Source organism: Trichosurus vulpecula, chromosome 8, assembly GCF_011100635.1.
Source record: "Trichosurus vulpecula isolate mTriVul1 chromosome 8, mTriVul1.pri, whole genome shotgun sequence".
Taxonomy (NCBI): Eukaryota; Metazoa; Chordata; class Mammalia; order Diprotodontia; family Phalangeridae; genus Trichosurus; species Trichosurus vulpecula.
The window spans coordinates 75,195,454-75,215,731 of NC_050580.1; the positions used below are offsets into that span (position 1 = coordinate 75,195,454).

The 20,278-nt window shown below is 40.8% G+C and overlaps 1 protein-coding gene across 4 annotated transcripts in view; it reads left to right on the forward strand.

The window, feature by feature from the left end:
• Nucleotides 1–215: 215 nt before the first annotated feature.
• The window catches only part of LOC118828466 (dynamin binding protein), a 109,209-nt gene continuing 89,146 nt past the window's right edge, over nt 216–20,278 (forward strand). For 2 of the 4 annotated variants that reach the window (XM_036735086.1, XM_036735089.1), the window contains exon 1: nt 846–897. The gene's annotated coding sequence lies outside the window, so the exon portion shown is untranslated. Of the gene's footprint in view, nt 290–845; nt 898–15,070; nt 15,097–20,278 lie in introns of those variants that run through there. The other 2 variants (XM_036735088.1, XM_036735087.1) reach the window with 2 other exon arrangements.

The following is a 20,278-nucleotide window of genomic DNA, read 5'->3' on the forward strand; positions in this document are numbered from 1 at the left end:
AGCTCCGCCTCGTGGGCCGGCATGCCACGGACGTGCGGGGCCTGCGGGCTCGGGGAGCTCTCTCCCAGCCGCTGGAATGCCCTCCCCGCATCTGCTCACTCTCGCAACCAGGCAGCCTTGACTTGGAGGCTCCTGAGCTGACTCAGCTTCGCGAGCGCGCCCCGCACCGAAACCCCTCTCACTCCCGGCTCCGATTCCGGGACTCGACCCTCCCTGTCCTGGGGGCCCCCAGCGGGAGCCTCGGACCCGGGTCACCAGGGGCGGGGCTCCGAGAGAGGGGCCGCCGGGGGTAAGTGGGAGCGGCACCAGGGGGCGCCGAGGAGAGCGAGGCTCTGCGGGAGGATAACCGCGCGGGGGCGCGGAGTGGGGCTGGGGACGATGGAGAGGTCACGGAGTGGGGCCAGCGCGCGGGGCCGGGGAGGGGAGAGGGGCCGATGTGGCAGGGCGTGCACCGGCCAGGACTGGGACAGCTGGAGCTGGGGGGGAAGAAGGGCGCGAGCAGCACCCGAGGGCGGGGGAGGGGAGCGAGCGCGCGCAGCAGCCAGGGTCGGGGGAGCGCGCGGGGCGTCGGACTAGGGTGGGGGGGGGCGCGCCGGGCGTCAGACAGAGCGGGGGAGGGAGAGCGCGCGGGGCGTCAGACGGCGGGGCGGGGGGGAACGCGCGCAGCGGTGCCGGGGCGGGGGGAGCAGCGGGCGCCACGGCGCGCGCCCGCCGCGTCCCGCGGCTGAGGGGCCGCGGAGGGAGGCTGGAGCTCTGTGGGGCGGAAGGCCGGGCGGGAGGCGGGGCCGGCCGCCGGGGTCGGGCCGGATTGACTCATTCCCGGCGTCCAATTTCCGAGGGGGCGGAGGTCGCTGACCGAAGGACAGGAGTCGGAGGGGTCACGACGGAGGAGCGCAGGTCAGGGGCTGGGGCTGGGGCCAGGGGCGGGGCCGCGCCCTGGGAATGAATTCCGCCGCTGTGTGGACGGGGAGGGGGAGGGGCGGGCCGGGCCGGGCGGGGAGGATGTCCCAAGGAAAGCGGGCTGCCCTCGGAAGCCCCGCGTGGACCCGCCGCTCTCGGCCCCTGCCCCTCCCACCCCACGGGGCCGACGGCGCGGCTCGCTCCGCGTTCCCCACCCGCGAGTCATTACGTAGCCGTAATAGTGATCATAACCAACATTCCTGGGGAGCCCAGCTGGGCTCCGCGTACGTTATTAGCGCATTTGAACCATCGAACCTGCGAAGTAGGTACCCAGAGGCACTATGAGCTCCATTTTACGGATGAGGAAACTGAGGCCGAGATAGGGTGAGTGACTTGTCGTGCCGGACGTCCCAAACGCGCTCTCCTCCAGCCCGATACCCTCGATTTCTTTAGAAGGAGTGGGAAGCGAAAGGAACGGGGGAAGGGCCACCTGGAGCTCGGGGAGAGACGGGAGACGAATGATTCAGGAATCGGGTATCTGACCAGCCCGGCTGGAGCCACAGGTTTGGTCCCCGTGCTCTGATGGTCATAGGAATGCTTGTAAAAGTTGCAGCAGGTTCTTATGTCCACGAGGCATCAACTTCCCGAAACACGCAGAGCCTCAGGAATTGGAAGGGAAGTTTTAAGATGAGACTGGTCGGTTTTATAGGGGACCAAGTTAAACCGGAGCCAGACAAAGACGAAATCACGACGGAGTCAGAGCGGAATCAGTGACGACCCGGGAGCTTGTTTTCATCTTCAGGACCCTTTATCTTTATTCCCATTTTCCGCAGGAGAAATTGAAGCCTGGAGAAAGGAAGTGTTGTCCAAGATGACCAAAGTCAGTTACAGGAGCCAGCCAAGAATAGAAAGTGGGATGACTGACTCCAAAGCCAGGGCGGTGTCTGTGAGACCCTATCACTTGAATCTCTGAGGACATCTCTTTAATGGTGCTCTACATTATAGTTTCATACCTAGTTAACTCTGATTTTAATTAGCAAAACAATCTACAAGGGAAGGAACTCTTCCTTTAACTAGTACACTTCATAATGTTGATCACATTATATACTATTCAAATTCTGGTTAAGAAATAACTCCTTTAATAGGGGGAGTAGTCACTTTAAATGCAACTAGGTCACGTAATAAAAAATCACCTGCCTTCTAAAAGACCATCAATTTTCTTCCTCTCCTATTTGTACATCACATCCTGTTTCCTGTATGTACCTGTGCAAAAAAAAATATGTATTATTTTATACTTGGATACTATTTTACGTTATAAAATTGGCATTCTGCATTTATGGTCAATTTTATTCGTCACAATAATTTAAATTCTAGTATTACAAAAAAATAAAGACTTTTTAAGGTCTGAACGAAAACTATTCTAAGAATAGGCATACATCGGTTAAAAGTTTTTCTTTATAATTAGTGATTTCTTTGGGATTATAACACCTGTATTTGGACTTTAGGCGTTCTCTAATTTGCTCTGGTTTCTCAAATTTTTGCTAATTCAGCTGTGAAGCTGAATTATAGAGGGCATTAATGAGGAGATTTGGGTTTATTCATGATATTATTTTACGTATAGACTGATAGAAGGGAATGTAGATGTCATCTAGTCCAACCTCCTCATTTTGTAGATAAGAAAACAGGCCTGGAAAAATTATAGTGTCTTCTGAGACTGATGTGCTCAGCCACGTATGAACCTTCCAAGATTTTTCTGAGTTAACTAAAAAAAAAAAAATCTTCATAATGACCTGAATCAAGGAAGTAGGCAAGTCACATCATTTCTCTGGCCCTCAGTTTCCCTATCTATAAATTAAACTAGATTATTTTAAGTCCTCAAAAATTCTATGATTCTGTTATATAACTGATGAAGGTAATTTTTTAAATGCTGTTGTGAGTACAAAAATATCATTGAACTTCTTACTACAGCAGAATAGATATAAAAATGTTTTGTCTGTTTTTCTCTGCGTATGATGTACAACTGTGGTGTCAAACTCAAGTAGAAATGGATTGTCCATAAGGATCCTTGCAGCAGCACATTGATCTAGAAAAGCACATATTAACATCTATGTTCTATTGTGTTTTTATTTATTTTGTTAAATATTTCCCAACATTTTAGTCTGGTTTGGGCCTCAGCAAGAAGTGTTTGCCAACTGATGTACACAATAGTGTCTGACTGGAATGATATGCAGGACAGTGCAACAGAAGATGTCTTCTATGATGTACTTGAGGAACTTTGGATCAGAGGAGAAGTGATCAAAGTGTCTAAATGAGCATTAGTTAATTCTTTGTAGGATGTGGAAATCTATCTGCTATGTAAATATAGTCTTGTAAACTCCAGATCCACTTGCCATATGTGTACCTGTTCTCATTTTCATTTCTTCTTTTTCTAGAAGCAAAACCACAGTCTAGTTTTCACACAGAGGAAATAGAATGGCAGTTCTTAATTTGCTTTCATATATCTGAAGCTTGAGGAGCAAGGTGTTGAGTCTCTAACCCTTGTTCATGACTCAACTGCTATACTCTGTGTGTTTTCTGGCATATTTCCTGTCAGATCTAACCCTTGTCTTGATATGGAAAGTTTTTTCAAGGAAATCATGAAGTTTTTGCTTTAACCCAGTAGACCCCACCCTTAAAAATGTTTGTTGTGCTCTTTAAGGATAAAAAGAATTAGACTCCTTCTGTCTTTAGTATTTGTACAATTTCACAATAGCAAATAGTTCATTCATTCAACAGATATTTATTAGGAGCCTAATGCAACATGCAAGACACTGTGGAAGACAGAAAGTTGAACAATAGAGGATTCCTTCAAGGAATTTATACACAAAGTAGATAAAAATGTTTAGGTGCTGGCACATTTTACTGTACTCATTAAAATATATCACAGAGGCACCATTAGTGTCCCCTAGAGATTTGGCATTATCTCGCTGGTTTTAAAATTATTACTTTGATATTTCATTGATCTATGATTTCCCTCTCACTATAGATCACATCTCCCATGCTCATTAGATTGCTTCATTAGTTCATCATCTGGTGGCCAGCTTTCTGGTGATAAGCCTATCCAAATATATCTTTTCATGCAGGCTGGTAGTGATGTGAAACTAGGTCGGGGTAGGAGTGGGAATAAGAATGGGGGATGACCAACTGGGTAACACCATAAAAGAAGGGTGTCTCAGATGGAGACTGCATGAGATAGTTGTCATTCCTTGATGCTCTGCTCAGTCATTCATCAAGCACCTACTACTTGCATAATGTTTGAGGCCCTGGGGATATAAATTAAAAAGTGAGACTTCTGGTTCCTGCTCTCCAGGGTGAAGAAGGAGAGCGTTCCAGGTAGAGGGAATAGCAGCCTATGGAAAGGTCTTTTGTCTGGGAAACAGCAGGCAGGCAGTAGGCCTCTTGGTCTGCAGTGTGAAATGTGTGAAGAGGAATAGTGTGACAGGGGATCATCCTGGAAAGATAGGCTAGAGTCAGGTTGTAGAGGGCTTTCAGTGCCAAACAGGAGTTTGTGTTGCTTCCGAAGTAGCTTTTTCCTGATTTCTTCCATTCTGATCTCTTACAAGCTTTGAAACCCTGTTCTGGCCTTCATTTCACAATCCCTGACTAGTGTTCAGGATTAGATACCCAGGTGAACTGTTTGACTTGACCTAGGCACAGCATTCTTTTTATCCTTTTAAATCACGGCTTGGATTATGCCCTTCCCACCAACCCAGGTGAGTTCTTTCCCTCTCTGCGCCTTAATTGCTCCTAATCATAGGTTTGCTTTTGGCACATTCACTCAGGTAGTGGAAAACCTAAGAATCTTGCCTCCTGTGCAGACACTCCACCCTCCAACCCCAGATAATGGTGGAGCCGTGCTAAAGGGCCTCATGGTGGGACTTAGTGCTGTAACTCCAGACTACTGTACTCTGGTAGTGACTGGATCAAGTTCAACTACTTAACTAAACTAGTAGTTGCACTGTTTTTTGGTGTGTTTTTAAAGATCTTCCTTGTTTTTATACCACCTGTATTTCCAAATAGGGCCTCCTCACACCTTTCTCAAGCAAGCCATTTATAAGAACAAAGAATTAAATAAAAAAAGGGGGTGGAGAAGCAGTCCAGCCAAACAAATCAGCATGTCAATTGAATGTGACAGCATATGCAATATCCCATACCCATGGGTCCCTATCCCTGCAGAGAGGGAGAAGTGCATTTTTTTTTCTTATTTTCTCTAGGGCCAAACTAACTGATCATTAAAATTGTTCATTTTTGGACTTGTGTTCTTTCTAATAACAACAATAATTAGCATTTATATAGAACCTACTATGTGTCAGGTACTGTGCCAAGAGCTTTACAAAGATCTCATTTGATCCTTACAACATTAGGCAGTGTGTGCTATTATTATCCTTGAGAGGAAACTGAAGCAAGCAGAGGTTAAATGACTTGCTTAAGATCACGGAGTTAGTAAGTGTCCAGGACTGGATTGAAACTGAGCTTTTCCTGATTCCGGGCCCAGCACCCTGTCCGTTGTGGCACCTAGCTGTCCCAGTGGTTTTCCTTGTATATGTTGGCTTCCTGGTTTTGCTTATTTGACTCTGGATCAGTTGAATAGCATATCCAAAGTGTTTTGCAAACCTTAAAGCACGATAATACTTGCTGTTGCTCTACGTCTTCCCATATTTCTCTGAATTCTCCATATTCATTTTTTCTTATAGCACATTAATACTTGACATTCATGCGTCATGGTTTGTTTAGCAATATGCTACTTAGCTTCTATATTGTTTCCAGTTTTTTGATATTATAAAAAGCGTAGCTGTGAATATTTTGGATGCCTGTAGGGCCTTTCTGTTTTTGACCTTGTAGTGTATATGTGTAGTTGGATCTCTGGGTGAACTTATTCTTAATGAAAACAACAACAAAAAACAAACTTTATGCAGTGAATTTTTTAGCCACCACAATCTGTGAGTACTTCCAATGGACTAAACAATGAATAGTGACATTATTTGGAATGTGCAGATATGGAACAGATATACTCTCAGGAGTGGTCAACTAGGAAGAGATAAGTAAGGATAGGAGAAGGAGCAGTTGTATTTGGTGGGCTTTGGGTTTTAACCCAAAAGCTGGTTCTTTAGTCTGTCTTCTCTGTCTAGATTTTTGTCTTCTTTCCAGACCTCTCTCAATACCAGAAGACATCATAAAAGAAGAGAGAGATCTGTTTTGAATTGGACAAACTGAACTATTTCTCCTCTTCTTACCAGGTGCTGTCATTTCCCTCTGCTACCACCCCTCTTTTTTCTTACATTAATGTCTTGATTCGAAGTGTCTTTTCTCTCTGAGAAATCTGGATTCCTTTGAGGTATGTTATAAACTCTTAGTGAGCTTTACATTACTTTTTCATTTTTCAGACAGGCTTTACTCTTGCTTTTATGCCATATTTTAATTGCTAATCAAAGTTAGTCTGAAGACTTCTCAAAATCTGATGTAAAACTCTATGAGGCTCTAGCTCTGGACAAGGAATGAAATAGATTAGAGGTATTAGTCTTTTTTTAATATGTTTTTGCATTCTTACATTCTGTTCTTATAATTTAGTGTGCTTAAGGGGTGGGGAAAGAGAGAGACTGGAACTACACTGTAGTTCAAGGTCTGTCATGTGGAAGAGGGACTGCTTATTATTCTGCTTATTTCCATCCTTCCATTCCCTCACACTCACAACCTAGGAGTCCTCCTGGATTCCTCACTATCTCTCACCACCCCGTCCCCCTCATATCCAAGCTGTTGCCAAGGCCTTTCAGTTTCACCTTTCAGCATCTCTCACACACATCCTGTTCTTTCTTCAGATACTGCCACCACTCTGGTTTAGGGCCTCATCATTTCACTTCTTGATTATTGCAGTAGCCTGCTGGTGGGTCTGCCTTCCTCAAGCCTGTCCCCTCTCCAGTCCTTCCTCCACTCAGCCACCAAACTAAGTTTTCTAAAGTGCAACTCTGACCTTGTCACCCTCTTACCCCAATCCCAGTGCTCTGTCACTTCCAAGATGAAATAGAAAATACTGTTTGGCATTTGAAGCCCTTCGTAAACTGCCCCTTCCCCCTGCGCCCTGTTTCTAGACTTCTTACCCCTTACAGCTTCCCCCTTGCGTTCACCCCATGTACTCTTACCCCTTACAGCTCCCCCCTCGCGTTCACCCCCGTGTACTCTTACCCCTTACAGCTCCCCCCTCGCATTCACCCCCGTGTACTCTTACCCCTTACAGCTCCCCCCTCGCGTTCACCCCCATGTACTCCTTGCCGGTCCTTGAACAAGTCACTCCATCTCTTCCTTTGGGAATTTTCACTGGCTGACACCGGTGCCTGGAATGTTCTCCCTCCCCATCTCTGTTCCACATTGTCCCCTCAATCAGACTGTGAGCACCTTGAGAAAAAGAAGCTGTCTTTTTAGCTTTCTTTGTATCTCTATCACTTAGTTCAGTGCCTGGCACATAGTAGGCACTTAATAAATGTCTATTGATTTGACTGCCTGACATGTTACTATTTCTACTATGAAGTAAAGTTTCAGGCAGAGTAGCTGAAATGTAGTGATTGTTCTTTGGAATTTAGTGCCTTTTGACCAGCAAGCACTGAGAGCATGTAACCAGGTACAGACAGTTGAATGTATTACCTTGAGCAAGTCATTGAACCTTGCTGAACTTCTGTCTCTTCTGTAAAATAAGGTCATTGGATTAATTTCTCTCAAAATTCTGTGCAAAATTAAGATAAGCTTAGAGTGTGGATGGAAGACTGCATTTAAGACTCAGAACACAAAGTTATAATTTAAAGTGTGGAAAGATGCCAGTTCATATCATACATCACTGAATCAGTGTATACTGTGAACCCAATTCTAGCTGGCTCATTCTGAGGCAGATACTTTCTTTGCCAAGTGGAGAAAGCTTACAGCCAAAGGTAACTCTGGTTTAAACATTTGTAAAATCTTAGAGTAAAAGATGATAGAAGGTGGAGCAGTATAAAGAAGAGACAAACAGTTGAGGGCAACACAATGGAAAGAAACTTTGTTAAGGGGCTTAATAGATGCTCAAGGGCATTGAAAGATGAAATGGAAGAATGATAGCAAGTGGAAGAAAAATGAAAAATGCCTGCAAAGATTTTTTTAAACAAACTTTTCCTTACAAAGACATCATAGAAGCAAACAAATTAGACCAAATGTAACTAGAGGAAACCCATGCTGAAGGTGACACAGTTATGAAGGCATTGCAGGATCAGTTTATAAGATATATGAAAGGGAAGAGAGCATTTTATGGGTATGGGAAAAAATCTCAGATTTTATTAATATCCCCACAAGGCAACAAAACATCATTAACTTTAGACCTATATACCTACTTTCCCAGTTAGATATAATTTTTTTATGAAAATGATCTGCATATGCATTGAAGATGTCCTTGATTAGGGTATTAGTAGATAATAGGATTTTTCAAGTGATATTCCACAGTTGACCACTTTTTTAAAAAAATTCAAACAAGTGTTTATTAAATTCAGCCTTACAATCACAGCATTACAAACTTATGCTGGTGGCACATCTTAACTGGCCCCCCAAATGAATAGCAGTGTTATGGTTCACGTACTATATAACATTTCTGCAGACTTTAAATTCAGTAGATTTTAAAAGTCAATCTTAAGGTACAACTTGGTTTAAACCAGATACAAAACAGCTCAAAAGGAGACCATCCTTTCTAGCTGAACTCATCTGTGTCCTCTAATAGTCTAGGTTGCTTGAATATTTGACATTAAAAGATCACCAACACTATAAAATGGATGATATACTTTACTCAGAATTATCATACAATAAAGCATAATGAAATGCCTTTCAGTTATTGAGAAACAGTATTTTAATAAAAATCATTATGATTAGGTTGTCTATCACTTGGAAAATTAGGGAATTTAAACTGGAAATGCCTACTTTTAATTCAGTGGACCTGCTTCAGCCCTTGCCTTTGGACAGGCTGAGGCATATTAGTTTACAAATGGGATTTTGCAAATTAATGAATGGCAAGTTTTTCTCCTCCATGCCATGGGTGACTGGGCACTTAACCTTTGCCTCAGTTTCCTGAACTATAAAATGGGTTAAAGCCATATGAGACTAGACTTTCCCCATTAGTGATGCTAATAAATCCAAAAACATTTATATTGAAGTGAAGAGGATTGCCTTTGATAAAAATAGTTGAAGTTGACTAAATCAAACTAAGCCTAATCATACCTTTTAAAAGAAACAGAAAAGTGTGAGAACTTGGTTGTTGCTGCAATTTTAACAAAACATGAAAAACTAATCATTTAAACATAAGCTTCCCTAATTTACATAATTCCTTTTTTTAGGATGACTAAGCAAAATTTTTAAACAATGATTCATAACTACAGTTCTCTAGTTGATGTAGCCATCTTAAAGAGGGTGGAGTTAAAGTATGTGATAAAAAAATCTCATAAGAAACTTTTTGTAACAAGGCAAAACATAAGTATTATTCATTGGTAGCTCTTTTGAGATAATGCTATCAAGTCTGTTCTTTTTACTTTGTTAATGAAGGTGAAGATGATTTTAGTTCCAGGGATATATTTGGGATTTTCCAAATAGTCTATCAACGCATCATTTCCCAAGATCATGTCTTTGCTTTTGTTGGCATTTAATAAGAGAACCCTGGAGTCTGACCAGTCTTTTGGCCAAAGTCCACTCAGATTAGGTCCAGGCTTGTATTTTCCTTCTAGCTTGATGAGGAAGTAGATTGAGTTCTGGGCCTGGAGTCAGGGAGACCTGAGTTCATATGTGGTAAGCTAGTAAGCTGTGTGATCCTGGGCAAGTCACTTAACCTTTGTCTGCCTCAGTTTCCTGAACTATAAAATGGGGATGATAAAAACAACACCTACCTCATAGAGTTGTGAGGAGCGAATGAAGTAACACGCTTAACACAGTGCCTGGCACATAGTAGGGCTTAATAAATGCTTATTCCCTCCTTTCCTTTCCCCGTTTTTGACTCTGCCTCATATACACATCTGAACAAAAATCTTCTTGTCCTTCTAAATATCACCCATTGTGAATTCAGCTCACCCGGCACATATGTTGCTTTCTTGTCACCTCTTTTCCATCATACGTTTATTTGTTTTTTAAAAAAATGTACTTTATATTTTATTTTTCCTCAATTACATGTAAAAACTGTTTTTAACATTTTTTAAAATTTGAGTTGAAAATTCTCTTCTTTCTCTCCTCTTCCTCTCCCATTGAGAAGGCAAGCAATTTGATGTAGTTTGTATATGTGCAGTCATGCAAAACATTTCCGTATTAGTCACCATTATATGAAAGATGTAGAGAATACAAGAACCTGCTGTGCTTCTTGCTTGTTAACAATAAAAAAGCATTTAATTTGATAGAGCAAAATGCCACTTTGAAGGCTTAATTCTGACAAAATATTTTCCCATTCACAGTCAGAATTATTCATGATTCCTTGAAAATAGAGATAATTTTTTTCAAGGACTCCCTGATCGTAAACATCTGGTACATCATAAAGTGGGGAGATGTTGCTCGTCCAGTGTGTTTGCCACTGTCGTGGAAGAGATCCAGTACCAAGTCCATATTGAAGAGGATTTCCTTGTGAGGTCCTCCAGATGTTTCTCTCTGTGGATGTCCTTGCACTGGTTGCACTTAAGCCCTGGAACACTGAAGGACCTTCTGTCTGTCTGTTTACTGCTCTTTCCATCATCATATGTACAGCAGTAGCAGTAGATACATGACCAGCTAGGTAGGGGCAGTATTCTTTACACCAGTGCTTCAGTTTGCCCTCCTTCTCCTCACCACTTAAGAGTTTATTTCCTTTTCATCCTCAAGAAAATATGTACAAAGACTAAAGATAAGTTTGTAGCTTATTCTCCGGTTTCTGTGCAGCTGTAATTAGCCAAATTAAATACATTTAACATTTTTATTCTGACTCAAGTTGATGCAATTTTTTTTTCAATGAAAGGCTGTTGACAAGAAAGTGAATGGTGAAACTTACTCCCTATTTCTCTAAACATATGCTGCTCGATGAGTACTGGAAAGTGACAAGGTCACTGGTTATCACTCAAGTCAATTAGATCCAGCATAATAAGTACCAGCGTTGTAAAATTAGCAAAGTGAAGTTATGAGGCTGGTAAAAAAGAGAATGTATTTAACCTATTGAAAGTGTGACTTTGTTTTCTCTGTGACATCTGAAGCCTCACCTTGGCTAGCCTTGGAGCTATATCCAGCATTTGCCCCAGCCCCTCCCCTTAAGTGTGCCTTTTCCTGAAAATAATGTAACAGTTCTGCTGATGGGCACGTGGGAGGGAGTGAGGGATTAAGAGAGAATGGCCACTGCTGACATTCTGGCCAGAGGTTCTGGGCCCAGCACAAACTCCGCATTGTCCTTATGAGGTGATTCTCTTATGATAAATGATCCTGCTCTGTCAGCAGAAAAAGTTGTAAAGGATGTGCCTTACTGTGCTCAACTCCCTATCCCCACACCCCCTTTCTGTTGCTTTCATGGAGTCCAACAGTCCTACCATCCCCAGCAATAGAAGAACCTTTCTGCTTCTCTGCCATTTCTGAACAGTAAGTATTCCTGAATCTGACTCATGGTTCTAAGTCACAAGTTATAGTAATGGAGGAGGAAAGAAAGCTCACTATGCAGGGAAGTTAGTGTAATGTCAGCAGGCATTTGTTAAGGATCTACTGTATTCCAGACACATGTTAGATGTGAGGGAGGGATGTGAATTCCGCTTACTACCTGTGTGACCTGGGACAAGTCATTTAACTTTTCTGGGCCTTATTTCTCATCTATAAATTGAGGAGGCTGGACCATATGATCTTGAAGGTTCCTTCTAGTTCTGCTATGATTATTTGAACCATACGCTTGTATGTTTTATCTGTCTTCTCCATCAATGAGAATGGGCTTCAAACTGAACAATGTGCCTTTCTTTGCTATTAGGAACCCCAGGATGACATGATTCTTTTCTTCCCAAAGTGCAAAATAGTTCCTTTCATTGCTTTCTGGAGCTGAATTAGACTTCTAAAAGATATCAGAGTAGATAAACACCCATATCTTTATTATAGCTTTCTTTAATAGTCTATTTTAGGTAAAGTCTCTGTATTTTGAAAATGACTCATCTTGCTATATCACCTTTTTTTCCTTCCTGGCCAACCTGAAAACATCATTTTTCTTTACCTCTCTTCTTTCTTTAAGCTCGTCTCTTTATTTTCACCAGGTTCATGGATTTCTGTACAAATATATAGAAACAAATCTGTATAGAATGTTTCTTTTATGCAAGGTAAAACCAGTTAGGTGGCACAGTGGGTAGAATACCAGGCCTGGAGTCACGAGGCCCTGGCCTCAGACACTTACTAGCTGTGAAACCTTGGGCAAGTCACCTAACTCTATTTGCCTCAGTTTTCTCGTCTATAAAATGAGCTGGAGAAGGAAACGACAAACCACTCCAGTATCTTTGCCAAGAAAACCCCAACTAGAGTCACGGAGAATCAGACATGACTGAAACGACTCAACAACAAATGCCCTTCCATTACCGTATTCTAGTCATGACCTCTGTTCTACCAAATCTCTGTGTTATCTGTGAGGTCATGTTTAACTTATAATAAAATTTCTAGTTCAGTCTGCATTTAAATTTTGGTTTCATTTTTATTGATACTCTTTGTTTTTATATCATCTTCATTAAAAATAACCCTTTCCCTTACCCAGCAAACCATCCTTTGTGAAAAGGAAAAAAGGGCAATTCAGCAAAACCTAACTAGGACAACAACTGAGTCTGACAGTATTCATGATGTTGCACACACCATAGTGGTGACACTCTCTCCCCCTCCACTTTTTTACAGAAAGGGAGAAAATGCATTTTATTATCTCCTGGCATAGGTGACACAGGGGATTGAGAGTGCTGGGCCTAGAGTCAGATAGCCCTGAGTTCAAATGTAACCTCAGACATTTACCAGCTGTAGGACTCTGGGCAAGTCACTTAACCTCTGTCTCAGTTTCCTCACCTATAAAATGGGGATAATGATAGCACCTACCTTGTAGAACTGTTGTGAAGATCAAATGAGATATTTGCAACATGCTTAGCATAGTGCCTGGCATGTGGTAGGTGATTAACAAATGCTTGCGGCTTTTTTTCTGTCTCCCTCTTTCCTTTGGTACTATTTCCTGTGCCTTAAAAAAAAAAAAGGTTTAGCTTGGATTAAAGAAATGAGGGTGGGGGAATACTTTAACTGAGGTTGGAGGATTGTCACGTCAAAGAGGGACTAGAGTTACTCTGCTTCTTACTATCCTCCCAGTCTTTTAGGTTCCTTGATTCCTCACTCTCTCCCACCTCCAGTATCCAAGCTGTTGGCAGAGACCTGTTGATTTTCCCCCTGCAGCATCTATTCTCTCCTCTGACACTATAGTATGGGTCCCCATCACTTTACACCTACAATATTGCAATAGCTTGTGGGGGGGGGGAGGGAGAGGAGGGGGTCTGCCTGCCTCAAGTCTCTCCCTCACTCCACTATCTTCCTTTTAGCCCAAACTCCTAGAGCCTAAAAATTGTGAGTTTTTCTGCTGAGGTTGCAAAAACAAATTTCTTTTGGAGAGTTTATATTCTTCTATATTATTCTTCAGCTGTAAAAGTGATCTACCCTCAGCACAGGTATGACCTTGATGCACCCCAACTCAGTTAACTCCACTTGTGCCCTCTTGCTTCCAGGATTAAATATAAATCCTCTTCTGGGCATTTAGAGTTCTTCATAATCTCTCCCCCTCCCCCATTGCCTTTCCAGTCTTCTTACACCTTACTCTTCCTCAAGTACTGTACAGTGCGACGACACTGGCCTACCCACTGTTCCGTGGATAAGATTCCATCTCTTGGCTCTGGGCATTTTCACTGGCTGTCCCCCATATCTACAATGCTCTCCTTCCTCATCTCCTCCTGACTTTCTTCAAGTCCCAGATAAAATCCCTTCCCCATCCTCAATGCATTGCCTTCCTTCTGTTGATTATTTCCTATTTATTCTGACAATAGCTTGTTTGTAGATCGTTATTTGCATGTTCCCTTCTCCATTAAATTGTGAGCTTTTCCAGGGGAGGGACTGTCTTTTTATCTTCCTCTGTATCCCTAGTGCTTAGCATGGTGCCCATCACATAGTAGGCATTTGATCGACATAATAAACCCTTAATGCTTTCTGGCTGCAGCTGTACAGACAGTTCCAAATCCTCTTAGTTTCTCTCCATCTTTGGCTGTTGTGTTCTATCCCAAGAATGCCTCAGTCATTCCTAAGAACCCAGAGTGTTGGAGAAGCTTCTCGTATCCTTTTTACTTTCTCCCTGGGAGACAAGTTCATACCTGTGGATATAATTAGTTACCAGGGGATGAAAAGAAACATGGTGCCTACCTGTCAGATCACTGCAGTAGGTCTTTTGGTATCCTTAACTCATGGGAAAAAACTTCCTTTGTTCACTGCCATAAAAATTGCCCATCTCCTGTGTGTAAAAGCATACTACACTTCTAAATTTCACTTTAATTTGCACCGCTATAAGAAATATATATTCAATACAGACCTGAGAAATTGATATGTAGTATAATTTGTGTAGTTAAATTTATGTACAGCTAAATTGCTTGGCTCAGACACTCCCAATATATTCACTTAATAACTTGAACTTCACCTGTAATTTGAAGTGCATTCAAGATATATTACATGTAAACTTGTGGGTACCTCTAATTTTCTTCCCCCTCATGAGAATCTTAGTTCCATCCATTTGGAAATTTAGGTCATTAATGAAATTTTCTTTAAACTCTTTGAGCCCTGTAGCTCATAGTTAAGAGGTGTATTGGGGAGGCCCTGTATTTGTTTCCTGGGTTGAGCCAATCTCTTTAAAATGGATAGACCTAGAGTTAAGTATAACCCACTAGTGGGTGATTATGCGTAGAAGTTACATCTCATCAGAACCATGTCTTTTTTCAACCATGTGAACCCTGCCTTCAGTACTGAATCACCTTTCTCTATTCTCCTTCCAGAGAACACAAAGTTCCTTAGGGGAAAAAAAAATGCTGACGGGGAGCAGAGTGGAACCTAGTATGAACGTTCCAAGATCACGTTAGCACAAGCAAGAGAAGATGATGTTTTCTTTTACAAATTGTCCCTTAGGTGAGGATCCACAAAAGTTTCACATCTGAAGATTCAGCATTATCATTTTACATATTTTAAATTCCATGTGTTAGAGAAGTAGTGCCCTTCACAGACAGGCTTGGCAGAAATCAACCTAGGCCTTTGTCTTCTGCCATGTCCAGGAGAAGCTTCAGAGAGCATGCTCAGATACTGGTCCAGGGTCACTTTGGCCTCTCCTCTTAGCGTGTGTTTGACATAAGCAAAGCGTGTTGCCATATAAACAGCAATAGCTGATGAATCCCAAGTACTTCTCTTATGCAGGTCATTTTCCCCAGCCTTCCTAATGTAGCCACAGTAGGAACATTAAAAAAAGAAGCAGGGGCAGCTAGATGGCACAGTGAGTAGAGCACTGGCCCTGGAGTCAGGAGGACCTGAGTTCAAATTCAGCCTCAGACGCTTGACACATTTACTAGCTCTGTAACCTTGAGCAAGTCACTTAACCTGAATTGCCTTGCCTTCCCCCCTCCAAAAAATAAAACAAAACAAAAACTATAAAAAAGGAGCTTTTCTCCACAATTCACACCAAACCAAACTCTGTTAGGTGCAGTCAAAACCTTGATCAGGAGAGAGAACTAGGGATAGAAGGGGAATACTGTTGGAAAACAAACAATGAATATTAGTTGGCAGAACAGGATGGTCCAAGGCCTTTGTGAGATGAGTAAAATTTCTGATGTTCCTCTACAACCAATTCTGTATGCAGTTACCGGGCAAAGATATCAACCTTCTGTCTAAAATGAACTCCAGTAACATAAATTAGAGGAGGAAATGTTATTTTCCTTGCTTCTCATTTCCTTCCAGAACCAGATTTAGCCTTTATTTCCTGACATTTCCTATCATTCTCTTACAATAGGAGGGAGGAATGCTCCCATCAGGTCCAAATTCCAAGGGCCTAAAAAAGGTGAGAGTTTTTCTACTGAGGTTGCAAAAATATATTTCTTTTGGAGAGTTTATTTTATTCTACAGTGTTGGTTATAAATAAATAAATTGTTGGTTGGTCAAATATTCAGTGGTCTCTCTTGACTGCAGGTGTTTATGGTTGTAAGGATTTGAGAGAACACATGGAAAGATTGTGTAGGATTTTACACTGATTTATTTGGTAGGCATAAATATAGGTAACGCCAAAAGCAAAGAAGAAAGAAAGTAAATAAGCTTATACCCAAGGCAAAGGTAAGAAAATCCACCTCCCTCTTTTACCCAGAGATGGGTGATGGATGGGTGGGTATCATTGCATATACTATGAGACTCAGTTGATGTGTTGTTAGTTTTGTTGAATGCTTTTTTTTTCTTTTTAATTTTTGATACAAGAGATGATTTTGGGGGGAGGGTGAGGGAATTTGAAAATAAAGGTTATGTAAAAACAAAAATTTATTTTTCACTTGATTTGTGATTTTATTGGCATAGGGAAGTCCAGATTTAAAAAACAACTATGTGTGTCAGTGTAGTTTGGCCTCCAATGAACAGTTTTAGAAAGTTGCTTAGGCAGTGAAAAGTGATAACTATGATGTGTCACAGGAAGCACCTGAAGGCTCATCTTTCTGCTTCTTTTGTCCAGTGTATGGGGTATACCTTTATACCTTTTGTAAAAGATGTCAATAAAATTTAAGATAATTTAAAAAGAAATAGTCTATCTGGCAACTGCTTAACAAAGATAGAAGGACTCTTTCTGAAATTTTTGTTTGGTGGCCTAGATTACTTTCTTATTTCAGATGGTGAGCAAAGGTATTGCTATTGCTTTCTGAAGGAAGAAATGTTTAAGGTGTTTGTACTTTGTGATATATTCCCAATAGCAAAAAGAATCAGTCAGGCTTTTAAAATAGAATCACATTCTGATTTCAGCAAATTTTGCAAGAATAGCATAGCTAGAGACTGAAGTTTGTTTAACATATCACTTAAACTGCTTTTTAAGAGTTACACCTACTAGCAAGCCAGTGGGAGCCACTTCACATTCGATTGAATGCTTTTGAAAGGAAAGAACTGAATGAATTAAAGGGCTGACTGGTGGAGAAGGGAAGGTTGTCAATTAGTAAGTACCTTGAAACCAGGTTTACCCTTATAATTTCTGGAGAAAAATCACTCAAAACCCTGTTATCCTTTGTTTTGACCTAAATGACCATTCTCAGACTTAATTAGTTTTCATTTAGTAGTGACTGTTTTATTTGACTAAGACACCTTATTAGTAGGGATTAATTCTCCAGCTCATAGATTCAGATCTACTGATTCATCTCCAGGCCATTAGCTGGTTAGTGTGGTGTTCTGTACCTCCCCTAGGTTTCCCAAGAAGCATCAGCTTATCCTCTGCCATCCACAGCATCTCTATCAGTACTTGTCTTCTTTCTCAGGTGAGACTTAAGGTAGCAAAAAAGAAAAGTAGCTTGTCGGTTGACAACAACAGCAATGTGGAGCTCCAGGTAATGCTAAGAATCATGACCTGTTTTTTAGATTTAAAGATGACACATCCAAAGTTTTCGTTCGTACAACCATATCTTTACCTTGCTCTGTGAAAAAGTAGCCAATACAATATTCTGTTTGACTTGTCCGTGAAAGGAAGATTTTGACACCAAACTTGGGGGTTTCATTTTTATTTTTAAATTAATTTATATTAATCTAATTAGTAAATTAATTATTATTAATTTAATTAATAATAAGTACTTATTTAGCACTTTATGTGCCTTAGGCAGTGTGTGCTAGGTGCTAGGGATAAAAGTTTAAAAAAATGAAATGATTTAATCCCTGCTTACAAAGAACTTAGATTCTAAAGGGGGAGGATGCAAGCATATGAAAAAATATATACAGGGAAATATAAAATGAATAAATACCACTAGGTAAAAGGTAATTTTAGAGGAAGAAAGAACATTATTGTGGAGGACTATAAAAGGCTTTGTGCAGAAGATGATATCTGAACTGTATCTTAATGGAATTTAATTAAAGCACTCTGAAGCTAAGGGAAAGGGAGAACATGTCATACCTGAGGGACAGCCAATAAGGTCAGAGTTGGGAAAAGCGCTAGTTTGGATGGCTAGCAGCCAAAGAGAGAAGAGGGAGTAATGTTCAATGATAAAAAGGTGGTAGGCTACATAGGACTTTAAAAACCAAACGGCAACGTTAGTTTGTATTTTAGAAGCAATAAGAAGCCACTAGAATAGACTGAGTAAGGGGTTTCATGGTCAAATATGCCTGTAAGGAAAATTAATAGTAGTAGTAGCTGCAATGTCAAACTCAAATAGAATCAGGGCCATTAAATCATCCATTAGGACCTCTTCTGGTTGAATATTGATTTGAAAAACTACATATTAACATTACCTGTGCTCTCTTGTATTTTTTATTTGATATTTCCCAATTGTATTTTATTCTTGTATTGGTATTTAGGAGTGTTGTGGATCAGTGTGCCCTAGGGGCAGTGTATTTGACACTTCTCATGTATAGGATAGACTGAAGTGGTAAGAGACTTGTTGGCAGGGAGCAATAATGGACACTTGATTAGATGTGCGGAATGAAGGAGAGTAAAGAGTCCAGGATAATGCTGAGATTATAAACGGGAGACACTGGAAGGATGGTGGTGTCTTCAACAGAAACAGGGAAGCTATGAATTGGGGAGAATTTGGGGAAAAGGTAGAGTTCAGTTTTGGAGATGTTAAAATTTGAGATCTTTTCTAATAATACAAATTTGATAAGTAGTTAGAAGATACAGAACATTGCTTGTTGACTTCTGATGGATGGATGGTTTGATAATAGGTCATACTATGAAAAGCTCCTCCTGACAGAGGTGAAAGCCTTGAAGAGCAACAGAAATAATCTGAGAACTGTTAGTAAAAAAGATTTTTTTCTCCTTCAAGGAGTTTTCTTAACCCCTCTCCGCACATGAACACAATTGCAAACAACAAAAAAATGTATTTATGAATAAAATAAGATCAATTTTTATCATATACCATTGCCTCACCTCAACTCCCTCCTGCAACATATTGACAAGACCTTCACATGACATATCTGTGATTCTTATTTCTTGTGTTAGATTCCTCCATGTTCTAAAACATGTAAAAGGAATGTCTATGTTTAGAAAAACACCAAGGAAGAAATAGAATAAAAGGATTATGTGAAAGAGAATGTTTCAAACCAGCCAGGCCAAGCTGTAGTTTTTAGGAGTGTGTGAGAATGAAAACAATGCACCCAGGAAGCAGAAATAGGTCTAATAGTCAGGCTGACTAGATTAAGGTCCATGTGAGAAAAAGTTTATTCAGTATTTTTTATTGTTCTTGTTTGCATAGGCACTCGAGAGCACGCACGTGTATGTATGTGTATGTGTGTAGAGAAAATTGGGGGCCTATCTTTTTCATTTCCTTTTCTGAAAACAAGCACTTAGCACTATGGAGGACACTAAGCCCAGATTTCTGTATAACTTTGTTTTTCTGTCATGTAGAATATTTGGTCTAAAAATTTTCCCTGCTACTTATAAACTGCCCAGAACTAATTAGCTACATCATAACAAAAGTACAGTTACTTCTAGGCAGAGATGAACGCTTTATAGTGATCTGAATAAGTGGTACTTTTCAATTTAATATGCTAAACCTGGTAATTTTATTAGCAAGTGAGGTTATACATGGGGCATTTTTTTGTTTTAAAAGAGCTCCAGAAAATAAATATATTTCAGTATTTCTAATAAAACTTTATAAAATTTTTCCTCCCTGACCTTAGTGTTTAGAATCGTTTAGAATGGTAAGAGTAAGAAATTCAGTTTTGTGTCCATGATATATCTGTTCCTGCTTTTGTTCACTTTTTTTTTCCTAGAGGAGCCTTTTATCTAATTTCAGACCTGTGTTTCGATGGCAGGACCTGGAGCTACTTACAAAGCTGTTTGGTCTCAGTCAAAAGTTTAGATCTTGTGGCCTCAATAGGTTTAGCAGGAATGTGTGTGTCTGTAGTCTTTGGAAATAGGTAGTATATCTATACTGAATAAAAGAATTGTTGAAAAGTCTCTGAAGCCTCCTACCGCATTTTTTACTCCTTCTCTGGAAGGAGGTCTGGCATTTACATTTTAAAAATTATTTCTTTGGAAATTTTGGAGGTTATTATAAAAGGACTTGATCATTTCAAACCAGCATCAAACCCTTTGGGAATTTTAAGGGTGGGCATCCTGGCCTTTAAGGAATGGCTAGAAGGTAAAGAG